Genomic DNA, 18,914 nt, shown 5'->3' on the forward strand with positions numbered 1-18,914 from the left:
ATCCTAACCCATACACTAACAATAAACTGTACCCTAACACCTACCCTAACCCTAACCCATAACCATACCCTATACTGTACTCTAACCCTATCCCGTACCCTAACCCTAACCCTATCCTGTACCCTAACCCTAAACTGTACCCTAACCTGTACCCTAATCCTAACCCGTACCCTAACACTAACCCTTACCCTAACCCGTACCCTACCTCGAACCCATAGCCTTACCCTAAACTGTACCCAAACACTAACCTGTAGATTAACCCTAACCCTAAACCATATCCTAACACGTATCCTAATCCTAACCCGTACCCTAAAACTAAACTGTAACCTAACATGTACCTTAACCATAAACCCTAGCCATACCCTAAACTGTACCCTAACCCTAACCCGTACCATAACCCTAACTGTAACCTGTACCCTAAACCGTACCCTAACCTTACTGTAACCTAACACTAACCCGTACGCTAACATGTACCCTATCCATAACGCATTGCCATACCCTAACCTGTACCCTAAACTGTAGCCGTGCCCTAACCCTAAACCTAAGCCTTACCCTAACCTGTACCCTAATACTAACCCATACACTAACACTAACCCGTACTGTAACACATAACCCTAACCCATAGTCATACCCTCAACTGTACCCTAACTCTATCCCGTATCCTAACCCATACCCTAATCCTAAACCGTACCCTAACAGTAAACCATACCCTAAACCGTATACTAACCCTAACCTGTAGACATACCCTATCCTGTACCCTAAAATGTACACTAACCCTAACCCTAACCCGTACCCTAACCCATACCCTAATCCTAACCCGTACACTAACACTAACCCATACCCTAACCCATACACTAACCATAAACCGTAGCCATACCCTAAACTGTACCCTAAAACCTAACCCCTTACCATAACTGTAACCCTACCTAGTATCCTAATCCGTACCCTAATCCTAACCTGTACCCTAACTCTAACCCATACCCTAACACTAACTGGTACCCTAACACATACCTTAATCCTAATCCATAGTCATACCCTAAACTGTACGCTAAACCTAATCTGTACTGTAACTCTAATCCTAGCCCTAAACCGTACTCTAAACCATACCCTAATATTTATCCATACCCTAACACTAACCTGTAACCTAACACATACCCTAACCCTAACCTGTTGTCATACACTAACCTGTACCCTAAACCGTACCTGTGCCCTAACACTAACCCTAAGCCTTATCCTAACCCTTACCCTAACCCATACTGTAATCCTAACCCATACACTAACACCCATACCCTAACATGTACCCTAACCCATAGTCATACCCTTAACTGTACCCTAACCCTATCCCGTACCCTAACCCTATCCCTAACCCTAATCCTAACATGTACCCTAACAGTAAACCATACCCTAAACCATATCCTAACCCTAACCTGTAGCTGTACCCTAACCTATACCCTAAACTGTACACTAACCTTATCCCTAACCCTAAACCTAACCCTGACACTAACCCGTACCCTAATCCTAACACGTACCCTAACACTAACCAGTACCCTAACCCATACACTAACCCTAACATGTACCCTAACCCGTATTGTAACCCTAACCAGTAACATAACCCATACCCTAAACCTAACCCATAGCCGTACCCTAACCTGTACCCTAACCTGTAACTAAACCTAACCCTAACCTGTACCCAAACCCATACCCTAACCCTAACCTGTACCCTAACACTAACCCATACCCTAACTCATAACCTAACCCGTACCCTAAACCCTAATCCTTACCCCTAGCTTAATTTTTTTTTGTATTTAAAAAAATATTTTTCTGGGGTTAAAACAAATTTGCAGAACAACAAAATTAAACAGAAAATAACCTGATTGTCCCTCAAAAAGCTAAGTCTGAAGTACTTTGTATTTCTGTTCTATGGATTATTATGTTGCCTATAAAAAGTGTGAGAGCTAAATTTGTTTTTCTACAGTGAGAAACATGATGCTCCAGATGTAAGGAACCCCTGGATAAAATGAGAAAGCTACACATTATGCTGGTCATTTCAGCTAGTGGGAAAGGATGGCAAGAGGTAAAATATTTTCTTTTCCATTAATCTTTTTAAATTTCACTTGTTACAAAGAACTTGAATTATAATTGTACTTTTAAAAAGTAACAATGGAAATTAAAAAAATATATATAGTGTGTTTAATTACATTTCATAGAATTATTATCCCTGAATCATAATTCTGTTAGTACACCAGTATAGAGATTATTTCTTAATATTTAGGTGAGAACCATTTCCTTCTGTTTTTGAGAATAATTCTGTAATCCTAACCCATACACTAACACTACCATGTATCCTAACACGTACCCTACCCTAACCCATTGCCATACACTAAATTGTACTCTAAACCATACGCGTGCCCTAAACCTAACCCTAACCCTAAGACTTACCCTAATCCTAACCCGTACACTAACACTAACTCATACCCTAACACATACTCTAACACAAACCCGTAGCCATACCCTAAACTGTACACTAACCCTATCACATACACTAACCCTAAACCATACCATGACCCTTACCCTAATCCTAACCCATACCCTAACCTGTAACCTAACCCTAAACCATAGACATACCCTAAACTGTACCCTAACCCTAACCTGAACCCTAGCCCTAAACCTAACCCTAACTCGTACCCTAACCTGTACCCTAATCCTAACCTGTACCCTAACACTAAAGTGTACCATAAATCTTATCTCAACCCTAACCCATAGACAAACACTAACCTGTACCCTAAACTGTACACTAACCCTAAACCTAACCCTAACACTAACCTGTACCCTAATCCTAACCCATACACTAACACTAACCCATACCCTAACCTGTACCTTAATCCTAAACCGTAGACATACCCTAAACTGTATCCTAACCCTAACCCCTTACCATAACCCTATCCTTAAACTGTATCCTAGACTGTACCCTAATCCTAAACCATACCCTAGCACTATCCCATACCCTAACATGTACGCTAACACTAACCCATTGCCATACCATAACCTGTACCCTAAACCATACACGTGCCCTAACCCTAACCCTAACCCTTACCCTAACCCATACACTAAAACTAACCCATACCCTAACACGTACCCTATCCCATTGCTGTACCCTAAGCTGTACCCTAAACTGTAAACGTACCCTAACACTAACCCAAAATTGTACCCTAACCCAAACCCTAATCCTGACCCATAACCTAACACTAACCCATAACCTAACACGTACCCTAACCCTAACAAGTAGCCATACCCTAAACTGTACCCTAACCCCACACTGTACCCTAACCCTAACACTAAACCTAACCCTAAACCATACCCTAACCTGTACCCTAATCCTAAACAGTACTCAAACACTAACCTGTACCCTAGCCGGTACCCTAATCCTAGACCATAGCCATAACCTAAACTGTACCCTAACCTGTACCCTAATCCAAAACAGTACTCAAATACTAACCTGTACCCTAGCCAGTACCCTAATCCTAAACCATAGCCATAACCTAAACTGTACCCTAACCCGTATCCTAACCCTAACCTGTAGCCAAACCCTAACCTGTACCCAAAACCGTACACTAACCCTAACACTAACCCTAACCCATATCCTAAACCGTACCCTAACACTAACCCATACACTAACACATACCCTATCACTAACCCATTGCTGTACCCTACTGTGTACCCTAAACCGTACTGGTGCCTGACCCCGAACTTTAATACTAACCCTAACCCTAAACTGTACCCTAACCCATACCCTACTCCTAACCCATACCATAACGTTAACCCATACCCTAACACGTACCCCAACCCTAAACCGTAGCCATACCATAAACTGTACCTTAACCCTATCCCATACCCTAACGCTTACCCTAAATGTAACCCTAATCCATACCCTACCACGTACCCGAATCCTAACCAGTACCCTAACCCTAACCCAAACTCTAAACCGTAGCCATACCCTAAACTGTACCCTAACCCTAACCCATACCCTAACTGAAACCCTAACCCTAAACTGTACCCTAAACCATACCCTAATTCTAAACTGTACCCTAACCCACATTCTACCCAGAACCTGTAGCCATACCCTAAACCGTACCCTAACGCTAACCCGTACCTTAACCCTAAACCTAAACCGTACCCTAACCCATACCTTAATCCTAACTTGTACCCTAACACTAACCCATACCCTAACACTAAACCGTAGCCATACTCTGAACTGTACCCTAACCCTAAGCCGTACCGTAACCCTAACCTTAACCCATACCCTAAACCGTATCCTAATCCTTACCCTTACCCTAACACTAACCTGTACCTTATCATGTACCCTAATCCTAACCCATTGCCACACCCTAATTTGTCCCCTAAACTGTACCCATGCCCTAACCCTAAACCTAAACATTACACTAACCTGTACCCTAATCCTAACCCGTACACTAACACTAAACCATACTCTAACACGTACCCTAACACTAACCTGTAGTCATACCCTAAACTGTACCCTAACCCTATCCCGTGCCCTAACCCTAACCCTAACCCGTACCCTAACCCATACACTAACCCGTACTCTAACCTCTACTCCTTACACCTAACTAAAATTTTTTTTGTATTAAAATATTTCCTGGGCTTAAAACAAATTAGCAGAACAACAAAATAAAACAGAAAGTAACCTGAGTGTCCCTCAAAAAGCTAGGTCTGAAATACTTGGTACTTCTGTTCTATGGACTGTTATGTTGCCTAAAAATGTGTGAGAAATAAATCTGTTTTTCTACAGTGCTAAACATGATGTTCCAGATGTAAGGAACACATGGATAAAATGAGAAAGCTACACATTATGCTGGTCGTTTCAGGGAGTGGGAAAGGATGGCAAGAGGTAAAATATTGTCTTTTCGTTAATCTTTAAATTTCACTTGTTACAAAGAACTTGAATTATAATTGTACTTTTCAAAGTAACAATAGAAATTTAAAAGAAAAAATATATTGTGTGTTTAATTACATTTCATAGAATTATTATCCCTGAATCATAATTCTGTTAGTACACCAGTATAGAGATTATTTCTTAATATTTAGGTGAGAACCATTTCCTTCTGTTCTTGAGAATAATTCTGCAAACTCACTTCCAATAATGGTACTCTTCCCCAAATCAAAGGTTCAACAAGGGAGATGCAACCAGAAAAATCATGAAAACACAAAGCAATACAACAGAAACAAAAAATTTCTAACTTCCAATAAAAACTCAATTTAGAAGAGGGTTTATATCTTCAGAACAAAAGCATTCATCCTTGACTTTCTAACCAGCGAAAAACTGTGTATTCTACAGAAAATCTGTGATGTTATTCCCATAAAACTACCCTTTAGTGCTCCTGTCTCCATTAGATTTCCTAAGCACTAGTGTTTTAATGTACAGGTAAAAACCAAAATCCTTATGTGATTTACTTGTAATGTGTGTGTTCCTTGTCTTATCCCAGGGTCTAAGGTCCTCTCTATGGCTGGATCACAAATAATATTCTTTTACATGCTAAGTGATATCTGGAGAGTGGGAGAGGATTAATAAATACCTAACCCAAAACCGTACCATAACCGTAATCCTAACTCTTACCCTAACCCTAACCTATACCCTAAACATAACCCATACACTAAGCCTAACCCGTACTCTAAAGCAAACCCATACCCTAACTCTATCCAATACCCTAACCCTAACCCATAGCTGTACCCTGACCTGTACCCTAAACTGTACCCTAACTCTAAAACTTATCCGAAACTCTACCCTAACCCATACCCTTATCGTAACCCGTACCATAACACTAACCCACACCATAACATGTACCCTAACCCTAACCCATTGCCGAACACTAACCTGTTCCCTAAACCGTACCCATGCCCTAATGCTAACCCTAAACCTAACCCTATCCTTTACCCTAACCCGTACCCTTGTACTAACCCTTACACTAACACTAACCCGTACCCTAACATGTACCCTAACCTTAACCCATTACCATACCCTAAACTGTACCCTAACCCTATCCCATTCCCTAACTGTAACGCTAAACTGTACCCTAACCTGAACCCTAATCCTAACCTGTACACTAACACTAAACCGTACCATAACCCATACCCTAGCCCTAAACCGTAGCCATACCCTAAACTGTACCCTAATCCTAACCCATACCCTAACCCTAACCTGTACCCTAATCTGTACCCTAATAATAACCCATACCCTAACACTAAACCATACCCTAACCCGTATCCTAATCCTAACACGTAGCTGTACCCTAACCTGTACTCTAAACCGTACACCACTAGCCCTAACCCTAACACTAACCTGTACCCTAACCCATACCCTAATCCTAACCTGTACCATAACACGGTACCCTAACCCTAACCTGTAGCCATACCCTAAACTCTACCCTAACACTAACCTGTACCCTAACCCGTACTGTAACCCTAACCTGTAGCCTAACCCATACCCTAAACCTAACCCGTAGCCATACCCTAACCTGTAACCTAACCTGTACCCTAACCCTAACCTGTACCCTAATCCCAACCTGTACCCTAACCATAACCTGTACTCTAAACTGTAGCCTAATCCCTAATCCTTACCCCGAAATAATTTTTTTTTTGTATTATAAAAAATATTTTTCTAGGGTTAAAACAAATTAGCAGAACAAGAAAATAAACGGAACATAATCTGAGTGTCCCTCAAAAAGCTAAGTCTGAAATACTTGGTACTTCTGTTCTATGGACTGTTATGTAGCCTATAAAAAGTGTGAGAGCTAAATTTGTTTTTCTACAGTGAGAAACATGATGCTCCAGATGTAAGGAACACCTGGATAAAGTGAGAAAGCTACACATTATGCTGGTCGTTTCAGGGAGTGGGAAAGGATGGCAAGAGGTAAAATATTTTTTTTCCTATAATCTTTTTAAATTTCACTTGTTACAAAGAACTTGAATTATAATTGTACTTTTAAAATGTAAGAATGGAAATATAAAAGAAAAAATATATATATTGTGTGTTTAATTACATTTCATAGAATTATTATCCTTGAATCATAATTCTGTTAGTACACCAGTAGAGATTATTTCTTAATATTTAGGTGAGAACCATTTCCTTCTGTTTTTGAGAATAATTCTGTAAACTTTTTTCCAGTAATGGCACTCTTCCCCTAATCAAAGGTATAGCAAAGGAGATGCAAGGAGAATAATCATGAAAACACAAAGCAATACAACAGCAACAAAAAATTTCTAACTTCCAAAAACAGCCCAATTTAGAAGAGGGTTTATATCTTCAGAACAAAAGCATTCCTCCTTGACTTTCTAACCAGTCAAAATCTGTGTATACTACAGAAAATCTGTGATGATATTCCCATAAAACTACCCTTTACTGCTTCTGCCTCCATTAGATTTCCTAAGCACTAGTGTGTTAATGTACGTGTTAAAAACAAAATCCTAATGTGATTTACTTATAATGTGTTTGTTCTTTGTCTTATCCTAGTGTCTAAGGTCCTCTCCATGGCTGGACACCAAATAATATTCCTTTACGTGCTAAGTGATATCTGGTGAGAGGATTAATAAATACACTAACCCTAAAGCGTACCATAACCCTAACCCTAACTTGTATCCTAAACCTAACCCGTACCCTAACCCTAACCCATACACTAAGCCTAAACCATACCCTAACCATATCCCATACCGTAACATTAACCCATAGCTGTACACTAACCTCTACCCAAAACCGTACCCTAAACCGTACCCTAACTGTAAACTGTATCCTAACCTGTACCCTAATCCTAACCCATAACTTAACACTAACCCATACCCTAACCCATAACCTACCACTAACCTGCAGCCATGACCTATTCTGTACACTAATTCTAATGCATACCCTAAACCTAAAACTAACCCTAACCCTTACCCTAAACAGTACCCTAATCCTAACCCAAACCCTAACACATACCCTAACACTAACCTGTAGCCATATCCTAAACTGTACCTAAACGTAACCCATACTGTAACCCTAACCCTAAACCGTACCCTAAAACATACCCTAACCCTAACCCGTACCGCAAAACTAACCCTTGACCTAACACGTAACCTAATGCTAACAAGTTGCTTTTACTGAACCTGTACCCTAAACCGTACATGTGCCCTAATTCTAACCCTAAACCTAACCGTATCCCTTACCCTAACCTGTACCCTAACCCTAACCCATCCACTAACACTAACCCATACACTAACCCTAACCCATACACTAACCCTAACCCTAAGCATAAATCGTACTCTAAAAGGTTGCCTAAACCTAAACCATAGCCAAACCCTAAACTGTACTCTAACCCTATCCCGTATCCGAACCCTAGCTGTAAATCTAGACCTAAACCATACCGTAACCCATACCCTAACCCTAACCCATACTGTAACCCTAAAACGTAGCCATACCCGAAAGTGTACTCTAACCCTAACCCGTATCATAACCCTAAAATTAACCACGTTGTCGTACCCTAACCTGTACCCTAAACTGTATCCGTTCCCTAAACCTAACCTTAACCATAAACTTAACCCTAACCATAACCCTTACACTAACCATACCCTAATCCTAATCTGTACACTAACATACACCCTAACATGTACCCTAACCATAAAATGTTGTCGTACCCTAACCTGTACCCTAAACCGTACGCATTCAATAACCTAACCCTAACCCTAATCATAACACTAACACTAACCCTAAACCTTACCATAACCCGTACCCTAATCCTAACCCATACATTAACACTAATCCATACACTAACATGTACTCTAACCATAACCCATTGTTGTACTCTAACGTGTACCTTAAACCCTACCCATTCCCTAAAACTAGCCCTAACCCTAACCCTAAACCTTACCCTAAACTGTACCCTAAAACTAAGCCATACATTAACTCTAACCCATACCCTAACACGTACCCTAAACCTAAACCGTTGTCATAACCTAACCTGCACCCTAAACTGTACCCATTCCCTAACCCTAACCCTACCCTAACCCTAACCCTAACACTAACCTTAAACCTTACCCAAACCCTTATCCTAAACCTAACGCATATATAAACACTAACCCATACCCTAACACGTACCCTAACCCTAATCCATTGTTGTATCCTAAACTGTACGCTAAACCGTACCTGTTCCCTAACCCTAACCTAAGATTAAACCGTACCCTAATCCTAACCCGTACACTAACACTAACCCATACCCTAACCCTAAGCTGTTGTCGTAGGCTAACCTGTACCCTAAACCGTAACCATTCCCTAACCCTAACCCTAACCCTAACCCTAATCCTAATCCTAACACTAACCCTAAAAATTACCCTAACACGTAACCTAATCCTAACCCGTACACTAACACTAACCAGAACACTAACACATACTGTAACACTAAGCCATTGTCGCACCCTAAATTGTACCCTAAACTGTACCCATTCCCTAACCCTAACCCTAACCAAACCCTAACACTAACCCTAACCCTAAACTGTACCATAATCCTAACCCGAATACTAACAATAACCCTAAATCTCACAGTAACCCATATCCTAAATCTAACCCATACACTAATACTAACCCGTACCCTAACAAGTATCCTAACCCTAAGCCATTGCCGTAGCCTAACCTGTACCCTAAACTGTACCCATTCCCTAAAGCTAACCCTAAGCCTAACACTATCCCTTACCCTGAACCATACCCTAATCTTCACCCATACACTAACACTAACCAGGACCCTAACATGTAACCTAAATCAAACCTGTTGTCGTAAATTAAGCCGTACCCTAAACCGTACACATTCCCTAAACGTAACCCTAACCCTAAGCCTAACGCTAACCTTACCCTAAACTATACCCTAATACTAACCCATACACTAACACTAACCCTTACCTAACATGTACACAAACACTTACATTTTGTTATACCTTAAACTGTACCATAAACCATACCCGTTCCCTAAACCAAACCCTAAACCTAACCTTAAACCTTACACTAACACGTACAGTAATCCTAACCAGTACTGAAACACTAACCCATATCCTAACACGTACCCTAAATCTAACCCATTGTCGTACTCTAACTTGTACCCTAAACCAAACCTGTTCCCTAACCGTAACCCTAACCCTAACCCTAATCCTAACCTTACCCTAAACCATACCATAATCCTAACAAGTACACTAACACTAACCCATACCCTAACACGTTCCCTAACCCGTTGTCATACCCTAACCTGTACCCTGAACCATACCCATTCCCTAACACTAACCCTAACCCTAACACTAACCCTAACCTTACCCTAAACCATACCCTAATCCTAAACCGTACACTAACACTAACCCGTTCCCTAACACATACCCTAAATCTAACCTGTTGTATCCTAACCTGTACCCTAAACCATACCCATTACCTAACCGTAACCCTAACCCTAACACTAACCTTACCCTGAACTGTACCCTAATCCTAACGTGTACACTAACAATAACCCATGCCCTAACACGTAGCCTACCTCTACCCTGTGGTCATACCCTAAGCTGTACCCTAAACCGTACCCATTCCCTAACCCTAACCCTAACCTTACCCTATCCCGTACCCTAATCCTAAACCATACACTAACACTAAACCGTACCCTAACAACTACCCTAAGCCTAACACGGTTGTCGTACCCTAACCTGAACCCTAAAGTGTACCCACACCCTAACCCTAACACTAACCCAAACCCTAAAATTTACACTAACCCGAACCCTTATACGAACACGTACACTAACTCATAACCTAACACGTACCCTAACCCTAAACCGTTGTCCTACCATAACCTGTACCCTAAACCCTACCCATTCCCTAACCGTAACTCTAAAACTCACCCTAAAACTTACTGTAAACCGTAAACTAACCCTAACCCGTACACTAACACTAACCCACACCCTAACATGTACCTTAACCCTAACACGTTTTTGTACCCAAAACAGTACCCTAAACTATACCCGTTCCCTAAACCTAACTGTAACCCTAACCCTAAGTTACCCTAACCCGTACCATAATCCTAACCCATACACTAACACTAAACCGTATCCTAACATGTACCCTAACCCTAACACGTTGTTGTACCCTAAGCTTAACCCTAAACTGTACCCATTCCCTAACCCTAACCCTAACCCTAAACCTTACCCTAACACGTATCTTTATCCAAACCCATACACGAACACTAACCCATACCCTAACACGTACCCTAACACTAAAACGTTGTTTTACCCTATTCTGTACCCTAAACCTGAACCGATCCATAACACTAACGCTAATCATAACCACAACCCTAACCCTAACATGTTGTCGTACCCCAACCAGTACATTAATCGTTACCCATTCCGTAACCCTAACTTTAACTGTAACACAAACACTAACCCTAAACCTTACCCTAACCCGTAACCTAATCCTAACCCATACACTAACACTAACCCATACCCTAACAGGTACCCTAACCCTAAATCGTTGTCGTACACTAACCTGTACCTTAAACCATAACTGTTCCCAAAGCCTAACCCTAAACCTAAACCTAATACTTACCCAAACCCTAAAACTTACCGTAATCCGTACCCTAATCCTAACCCGTATACTAACATTTTCCCGGACTATAACACGTACCCTAACCCTAAACCATTGTCGTACCCTTAACTGTACCCTAAATCATATCCGTTCCCTAATCCTAACCCTAACCTTAACCATAACCCTAACACTAACACTAAAGCTTACCAAGCATGTACTCTAATTCTAAGATGTACACGAAAACTAACCCGTACTGTAACACGTACCCTAACCCTAAACCTTTGTCATATCCTAACTTGCACCCTCAACCATACACGTTCCCTAACCATAAAACTAATCTTAAACCTAACCCTAACACTAAACCGAAACCTTACCCTAACCCTAACCCTTACCCTAACCCGTAACCTAATCCTAAACCGTACACTAACACTAACCCATTCCCTAACACATACCGTAACCCTAATATGTTGTCGTAGCCTAACCTGTAACTTAAACTATAACCGTTGCCTAACTCTAACCCTAAATTTAACCCTAAATGTAACACTAACTCTAAACTTAACCGTAACACGTACCTTAACCCTAACCCGAACACTAACACTAAACCATAGTCTAAAACGTACCCTAAACCTAACCTGTTGTCGTACCCTAAAGCGTACCCTAAACCGAACCCTTTCCCTAGCCCTAAACCTAAGTCTGACCCTAACCTGTACCCTAATCCTAACCAGTACACTACCACGAACCCATACCCTAACATGTACCCTAAACAGAAACCATTGTCGTACGCTAACCTGTAACCTAAAGCATACTGTTCCCTAACCCTAAACCTAATCGTAACCCTAACACTTACCCTAACCCATACACTAATCCTAACTAGTACACTAACACTAACCAATACCCTAACGTGTACCTGAACCCTAACATGTTGTCGTATCCTAAAATGTACCCTAAACCGTAGCCGTTCCCTAACCCTAATCCTAAACTTAACCCTTCACCTAATTCTAACCCTTAACGTTACGCGAATCCGTACCCTAATCCTAACCCGTACACTAACAATAACCCATACCCTTACACGTACCCTAATCCTAAACCGTTGTTTTACCTTTACCTGTACCCTAAACCATACCGTTCCCTAACCCTTACCCTAAGCCTAAACCTAACACTAACGCTAAACCTTACATGAACCCGTACCCTAAACCTAACCTGTACACTAACACTAACCCATACCCTAACATGTACCCTAAACCTAAACTATTATCGTAAGCTAACCTTTACCCTAAAGCATACCCGTTTCCTAACCCTAAGCCTAATCCTAATCCTTACACTAACCCATACCTTAATCCTAACCCGTACACTACCACTAACCCATACCCTAACACATACCCTAACCCTAAATCGTCATTGTACAATAACCTGTACCCTAAAACATACGTGTACCCTAAACAAAACTCTAACCCTAACGCTAATCCTAGTCCAAACCCTACCCGTTCCCTAACCATAAACCGAAACTTAACCCTAACTTTACCTTAAACCATACCCTAATCCTAACCTGTATAGTATCACTAACCTGTACCCTAACACGTACCCTAACACTAAAACGTTGTTGTACCCTAACCTGTACCCTAAACCATACCTGTTCCCTAATCCTAACCCTAAAACTAACTCTAACCCTAAACCTTGCCGTAACCCATAACAGAATCCTAACTCGTACACTAAAACAAATTCACAATGTAACACATACCCAAACCCTAACATGTTGTCCTACCCTGATCTGTACCCTAAACCATACCCGTTTTCTAACTCTAACCCTAAACTTAATCCTAACCCTAACACTAACACTAAACCTTACACTAACCTGTACTCTAATCTTCACCGGTACACTAAAACTAACCCGTAGCCTAACACGTACCCTAACCCTAACACTTGTTGTATCCTAACCTGAACCCTAAACTGTACCCATTCTCTAACCCTAACACTAACCCTAACCGTAATCCTAACCTTACCCTAAACCGTACCATAATCCTAACAAGTACACTAACACTAACCCGTACCCTAACACATTCCCTAACACATTGTCATACCCTAACCTGTACCCTGAACCGTACCCGTTCCCTAACACTAACCTTAACCCTAACACTAACCCTAACCTTACCCTAAACCATACCCTAATCCTAAACCATACACTAACACTAACCCTAACCCTAACACGTACCCTAAATCTAACCTGTTGTTGTATCCTAACCTGTACCCTATACCGTACCCGTTACCTAACTGTAACCCTAACCCTAACACTAACCTTACCCTGAACCATACACTAATCCTAACCCGTACACTAACAATAACCCATGCCCTAACACGTAGCCTACCTCTACCCCGTGGTCATACCCTAAACTGTACCCTAAACCGTACCCATTCCCTAGCCCTAACCCTAACATTACCCTAACCCATATCTTTATCCGAAACCGTACACTAACAGTAACCCGTACCCTAACATGTACTATAATCTTAAACCATTATTGTACCCTAATCTGTACCCTGAACCATAACTGATCCATAACACTAACGCTAACCATAACCCCAACCCTAATCCTAACACGTTGTCATACCCTAACCTGTACGTTAAAAGATACCCATTCCCTAACCCTAACCCTAACTTTAACCCTAACCCAAACACTAACCCTAAGCCTTACCCTAACCCATAACCTATTCCTGACCCATACACTAACGCTAATCCATACCCTAATACGTACCCTAACCCTAAATCGTTGTTGTACACTAACCTGTACCTTAAACCATACCCGTTCCCAAAGCCTAACCCTAAACCTGACCCTAATACTTACCCAAACCCTTAAACTTACCCTAACCCGTACCCTAATCCTAACCCATACACTAACACTAACCCGTACCGTAACATGTACCCTAACCCTAAACCATTGTTGTATCCTTAACTGTACCCTAAATCATACCCATTCCCTAAGCCTAACCCTAACTTTAACCATAACGCTAACATTAACACTAAAGCTTACCCAGCATGTACCCTAATTCTAAGCTGTACACGAAAACTAACCTGTACTGTAACACTTACACTAACCCTCAACCTTTGTCGTATCCTAACTTGTACCCTCAACCATAAACGTTCCCTAACCATATAACTAACCTTAAACCTAACACTAACACTAAACCTAAACCTTACCCTATCCCATACCCTAATCCTAACACGTACACTAAAACTAAACCATATCCTAACACGTACCCTAACCCTAAAGAGTTGTGCACTAAAATGTATCCTAAAACATAGCCATTCCCTAACCCTAACCCTAACCCTAAACCTTACCCTAAACTGTACTGTACTCCTAAACCATACACTAACACTAACCCGTATGCTAACACATACCCTAACTCTAACACGTTGTCATATGCTAACCTGTACCCTAAACTATAACAGTTCACTAATTCTAACCCTAAACTTAACCCTAACCCTAACACTAACTCTAAACCAAACACTAACCCGTACCTTAATCATAAACTGTACACTAACACTAAACCACACCCTAACACGTACCCTAAATCTAAACTGTTGTTGTACCCTAACGTGTACCCTAAACTGTACCCATTCCCTAACCCTAACAATAGCCATAACCCTAAACTTTGTCCTAACACGTACCCTAATCCTAACCTGTACACTAACACAAACCTGTACCTTAACACGTACCAAAATCCTAACCCGTTGTCGTACACTATAATATACCCTAAACCATATGCGTTCCCTAACCCTAACCCTAACTTTAACACTAACAATAACAGTAACCCTAAACCTTACCCTAACCCGTACCCTAATCCTAAACCATACACTAATGCTAACCCATACCCTAAACCTAAACCGTTGTCGTACACTAACCTGTACCTTAAACCATACCCATTCCCAAAGCCTAACACTATACCTAATCCTAATACTTACCCTAACCCATACCCTAATCCTAACCCTTACACTAACACTAACCCATACCCTAACACGTATCCTATCTCTAAACCGTTGTCGTACCCTAACCTGTAACCTAAGCCATACCCGTTCCCTAACCCTAACCTAAACTTAACCCTAAACCTAACAGTAACCCAAAACCTTACCCTAAACCGTACCCTAATCCTTACCTGTACACAAACACAAACCCGTACCCTAACACGTACCCTAACCCTAACCCATTGTTGTACCCTAAACTGTATCCAAAACCATATCCATTCCCTAACCCTAACCCTATTCCTTAGCCTAATCCGTACCCTAATTCTAACTCGTACACTACCACTAACCCATACACTACCACGTACCCTAAGCCTAAACTGTTGTCATACAATAACCTGCACCCTAAAACGTACCTGTTCCTTAACACTAACGCTAAACCTCACCCTAAACCTTACCCTAACCCATAACCTAACCCTAACCCATACACTAACACTAACCCATTCCCTAACACGTACCTTAACCCTAACCTCTTGTTGTACCCTAAACAGTAACCTAAACCACACCCGTTCCCTAAACCTAACACTAACCTTAACACTAACCATAACACTAACCCTAAAACTTACCCAGCATGTACCCTAATTCTAAACCATAGGCGAAAACTAACCTGTACCCTAACGCATACCCTAACCCTAAACCGTTGTCGAACCCAAACTTGTACCCCCAACCATACCTGTTCCCTAACCCTAAAACTAACATTAATCCTAAACCTAACACTAAAACTAAACCTTACCCTATCTCGTACCCTAATGCTAACCCATACACTAAAAGTGAACAATATCCTAACACGTACCCTAACACTAAACAGTCGTTGTACCCTATCCTGTACCCTAAACCATACCCAATCCCTAAATCTAACCCTGACCCTAACCCTAAAAATAACCCTAACCCTTACCCTAACCCGTACCCTAATCCTAACCTGTACACTAACACTAACCCATACCCTAACATGTACCCTAACCCTAACATGTTGTCGTACACTAACCTGTACCCTAAACTATAACCATTCCCTAACTCTAACCCTAAACTTAACCCTAAACCTAACACTAACTCTAAACCAAACCCTAACACGTACCTTAATCCTAACCCGTACAGTAACACTAAACCATACCCTGAAACGTACCCTAAACCTAACCTGTTGTCATACCCTAAAGTGTACCCTAAACTGTACATGTTCCCTAAACCTAAGCCGAACCCTAAACCATACCCAAATCCTAACTAGTACACTACCATGAACCTGTACCCTAGCACATACCCTAAATCTAAACCGTTGTCATACCCTAACCTGTAATCTAAACCGTACCATTCCCTAACCCTAGCCCTAACTGTAACCCTAACCCTTACCCTAACCCATACCCTAATCCTAACTACTACACTAACACTAACCAATAACCTAACACGTACCCGAACCCTAAAACATTGTTGAATCCTAAAATGTACCCTAAACCGTACCCTTTCCCTAACCCTTATTCTAAACTTAACCCTTCACCTAAATCTAACCCCTAACATTAGGCGAACCGGTACCCTAATCCTAACCCGTACACTAACAATAACCCATACCCTAGCACGTACTCTAATACTAAACCTTTGTTGTACCTTAACCTGTACTGTAAACCGTACCATTCTGTAAACCTTACCATAACACTAAACCTAACACTAACACTAAACTTTACACGAACCCGTACCCTAATCCTAACCTGTACAATAACACCCATACCCTAACATGTATGCTAAACCTAAACTGTTGTTGTAACATAACCTGTACCCTAAAACATACCCGTTCCCTAACCCTAAACCTAATCCTAAACCTTACACTAACCCATACCTTAATCCTAACACATACACTACCACTAACCCGTAACCTAACACATACCCTCACCTTAAATCGTTGTCATACACTAACCTGTACCCTAAACCATACGCGTACCCTAAACCAAACTCTAACCCTAACCCTAACCATAACAAAAACCATACCCGTTACCTAACTGTAAACCTAAACCTAACTTTACCCTAAACCGTACCCTAATCCTAATCTGTACACTATCACTAATCTGTACCCTAAGAAGTCCCCTAACCCTAAAATGTTTTCGTACCCTAACCTGTACCCTAAACCATACCTGTACCCTAACCCTAACCCTAACACGTTGTTGTACAATAACCTGTACCCTAAAACATACCCATTCTCTAATTCTAACCCTAAACCTAACCCTAAACCTAACCCTAACACTAAATCTTACACTAACCCGTATTCTAATCTTAACTGGTACACTAACACTAACATGTAGCCTAACACGTACCCTAATCCTAACACGTTGTAGTACATTAACCTGTACCATAAACCATACCTGTTCCCTTACACTAATCCTAACCATAACCATAACCCTTACAAGAAGCCTTACCCTAACCCATACCCTAATCCTAATCCGTACACTAACACTAACCCATACACTAACACGTACCCTGAAACTAAACCGTTGTTGTACCCTAAACTGTACCCTAAACCGTACCCATTCCCTTACACTAACACTAACAGTAACCCGTACCCTAATAGTAACCCGTACATTTCCACTAACCAGTACCCTAACACGTACCCTAACCCTAAAGCACTGACTTACAATAACCTGTAACCTAAACCATACTTGTTCCCTAAAACTAACCCTATACCTTACCCTGAACCGTACCCTAATCCTAACCCGTACACTAACACCAACCCATGCCAACACGTAACCTAACACTAAGCCTTTGTCATACATTAAACTGTACACTAAACCGTACACGTTCCCTAACCATAACCTTAATGCTAACCCTAAATTTAACCCTTACCCGAAACCTTACCCTAATCCCGTACCTTAATCCTAACCCATACACTAACATTAACCTGTACCCTAACACGTACTCTAACCATAAACCGTTTTGTACCCTAACCTGTACGCAAAACTGTACCCATTCCCTAACCCCAATCCTAACCTTAACCCTACATTAATCATTAACCGAAGCATTACCCTAAAACATACTCTAATCCTAACCCATACGCCAACACTAACCCGTGCCCTAACACGTACGCTAACTGTAAACCATTGTTGTACACGAAACTGTACCCTAAACCGTACCCATTCCCTAACCTTAACACTACACGTAACCCTAATCCTTACTCAAAACGTTACCCTAAACCATAACCTAATCCTACCGCATACATTAACACGAACCAGTGCCATAACATGTAAGCTAAGCCTAAACCTTTGTCGTAAACTAACCTGTACCCTAAACCGTACCCGTTCAATAACCCTAACCTTAACAGAAACCCTAACCCTTACC

General features: G+C 41.2%; 2 long non-coding RNA genes across 3 annotated transcripts; both read right to left on the reverse strand.

Annotated features, from left to right (window-relative positions):
• Nucleotides 1-876: 876 nt before the first annotated feature.
• On the reverse strand, nucleotides 877-6,565 carry LOC113616666 (uncharacterized). Its single transcript, XR_003431372.1, has 5 exons — nucleotides 6,538-6,565; nucleotides 4,164-4,211; nucleotides 1,156-1,210; nucleotides 990-1,011; nucleotides 877-897 (listed from the first exon to the last, which is right to left on the reverse strand). It is a non-coding gene; the product is annotated as an uncharacterized LOC113616666 (long non-coding RNA).
• A 3,904-nt stretch (nucleotides 6,566-10,469) lies between these two features.
• On the reverse strand, nucleotides 10,470-18,482 carry LOC113616667 (uncharacterized). 2 transcript variants are annotated; one of them, XR_003431374.1, is made up of 4 exons: nucleotides 18,264-18,482; nucleotides 14,439-14,563; nucleotides 10,807-10,897; nucleotides 10,470-10,483 (listed from the first exon to the last, which is right to left on the reverse strand). It is a non-coding gene; the product is annotated as an uncharacterized LOC113616667 (long non-coding RNA). The 2 variants fall into 2 exon arrangements; XR_003431373.1 differs by lacking the exon at nucleotides 18,264-18,482 and adding an exon at nucleotides 15,705-16,152.
• Nucleotides 18,483-18,914: the final 432 nt, after the last annotated feature.

The sequence above is a fragment of the Aethalodelphis obliquidens genome, unplaced genomic scaffold, assembly GCF_003676395.1.
Source record: "Aethalodelphis obliquidens isolate GAN/ISIS:26980383/991018 unplaced genomic scaffold, ASM367639v1 scaffold312, whole genome shotgun sequence".
Classification (NCBI taxonomy): Eukaryota; Metazoa; Chordata; class Mammalia; order Artiodactyla; family Delphinidae; genus Aethalodelphis; species Aethalodelphis obliquidens.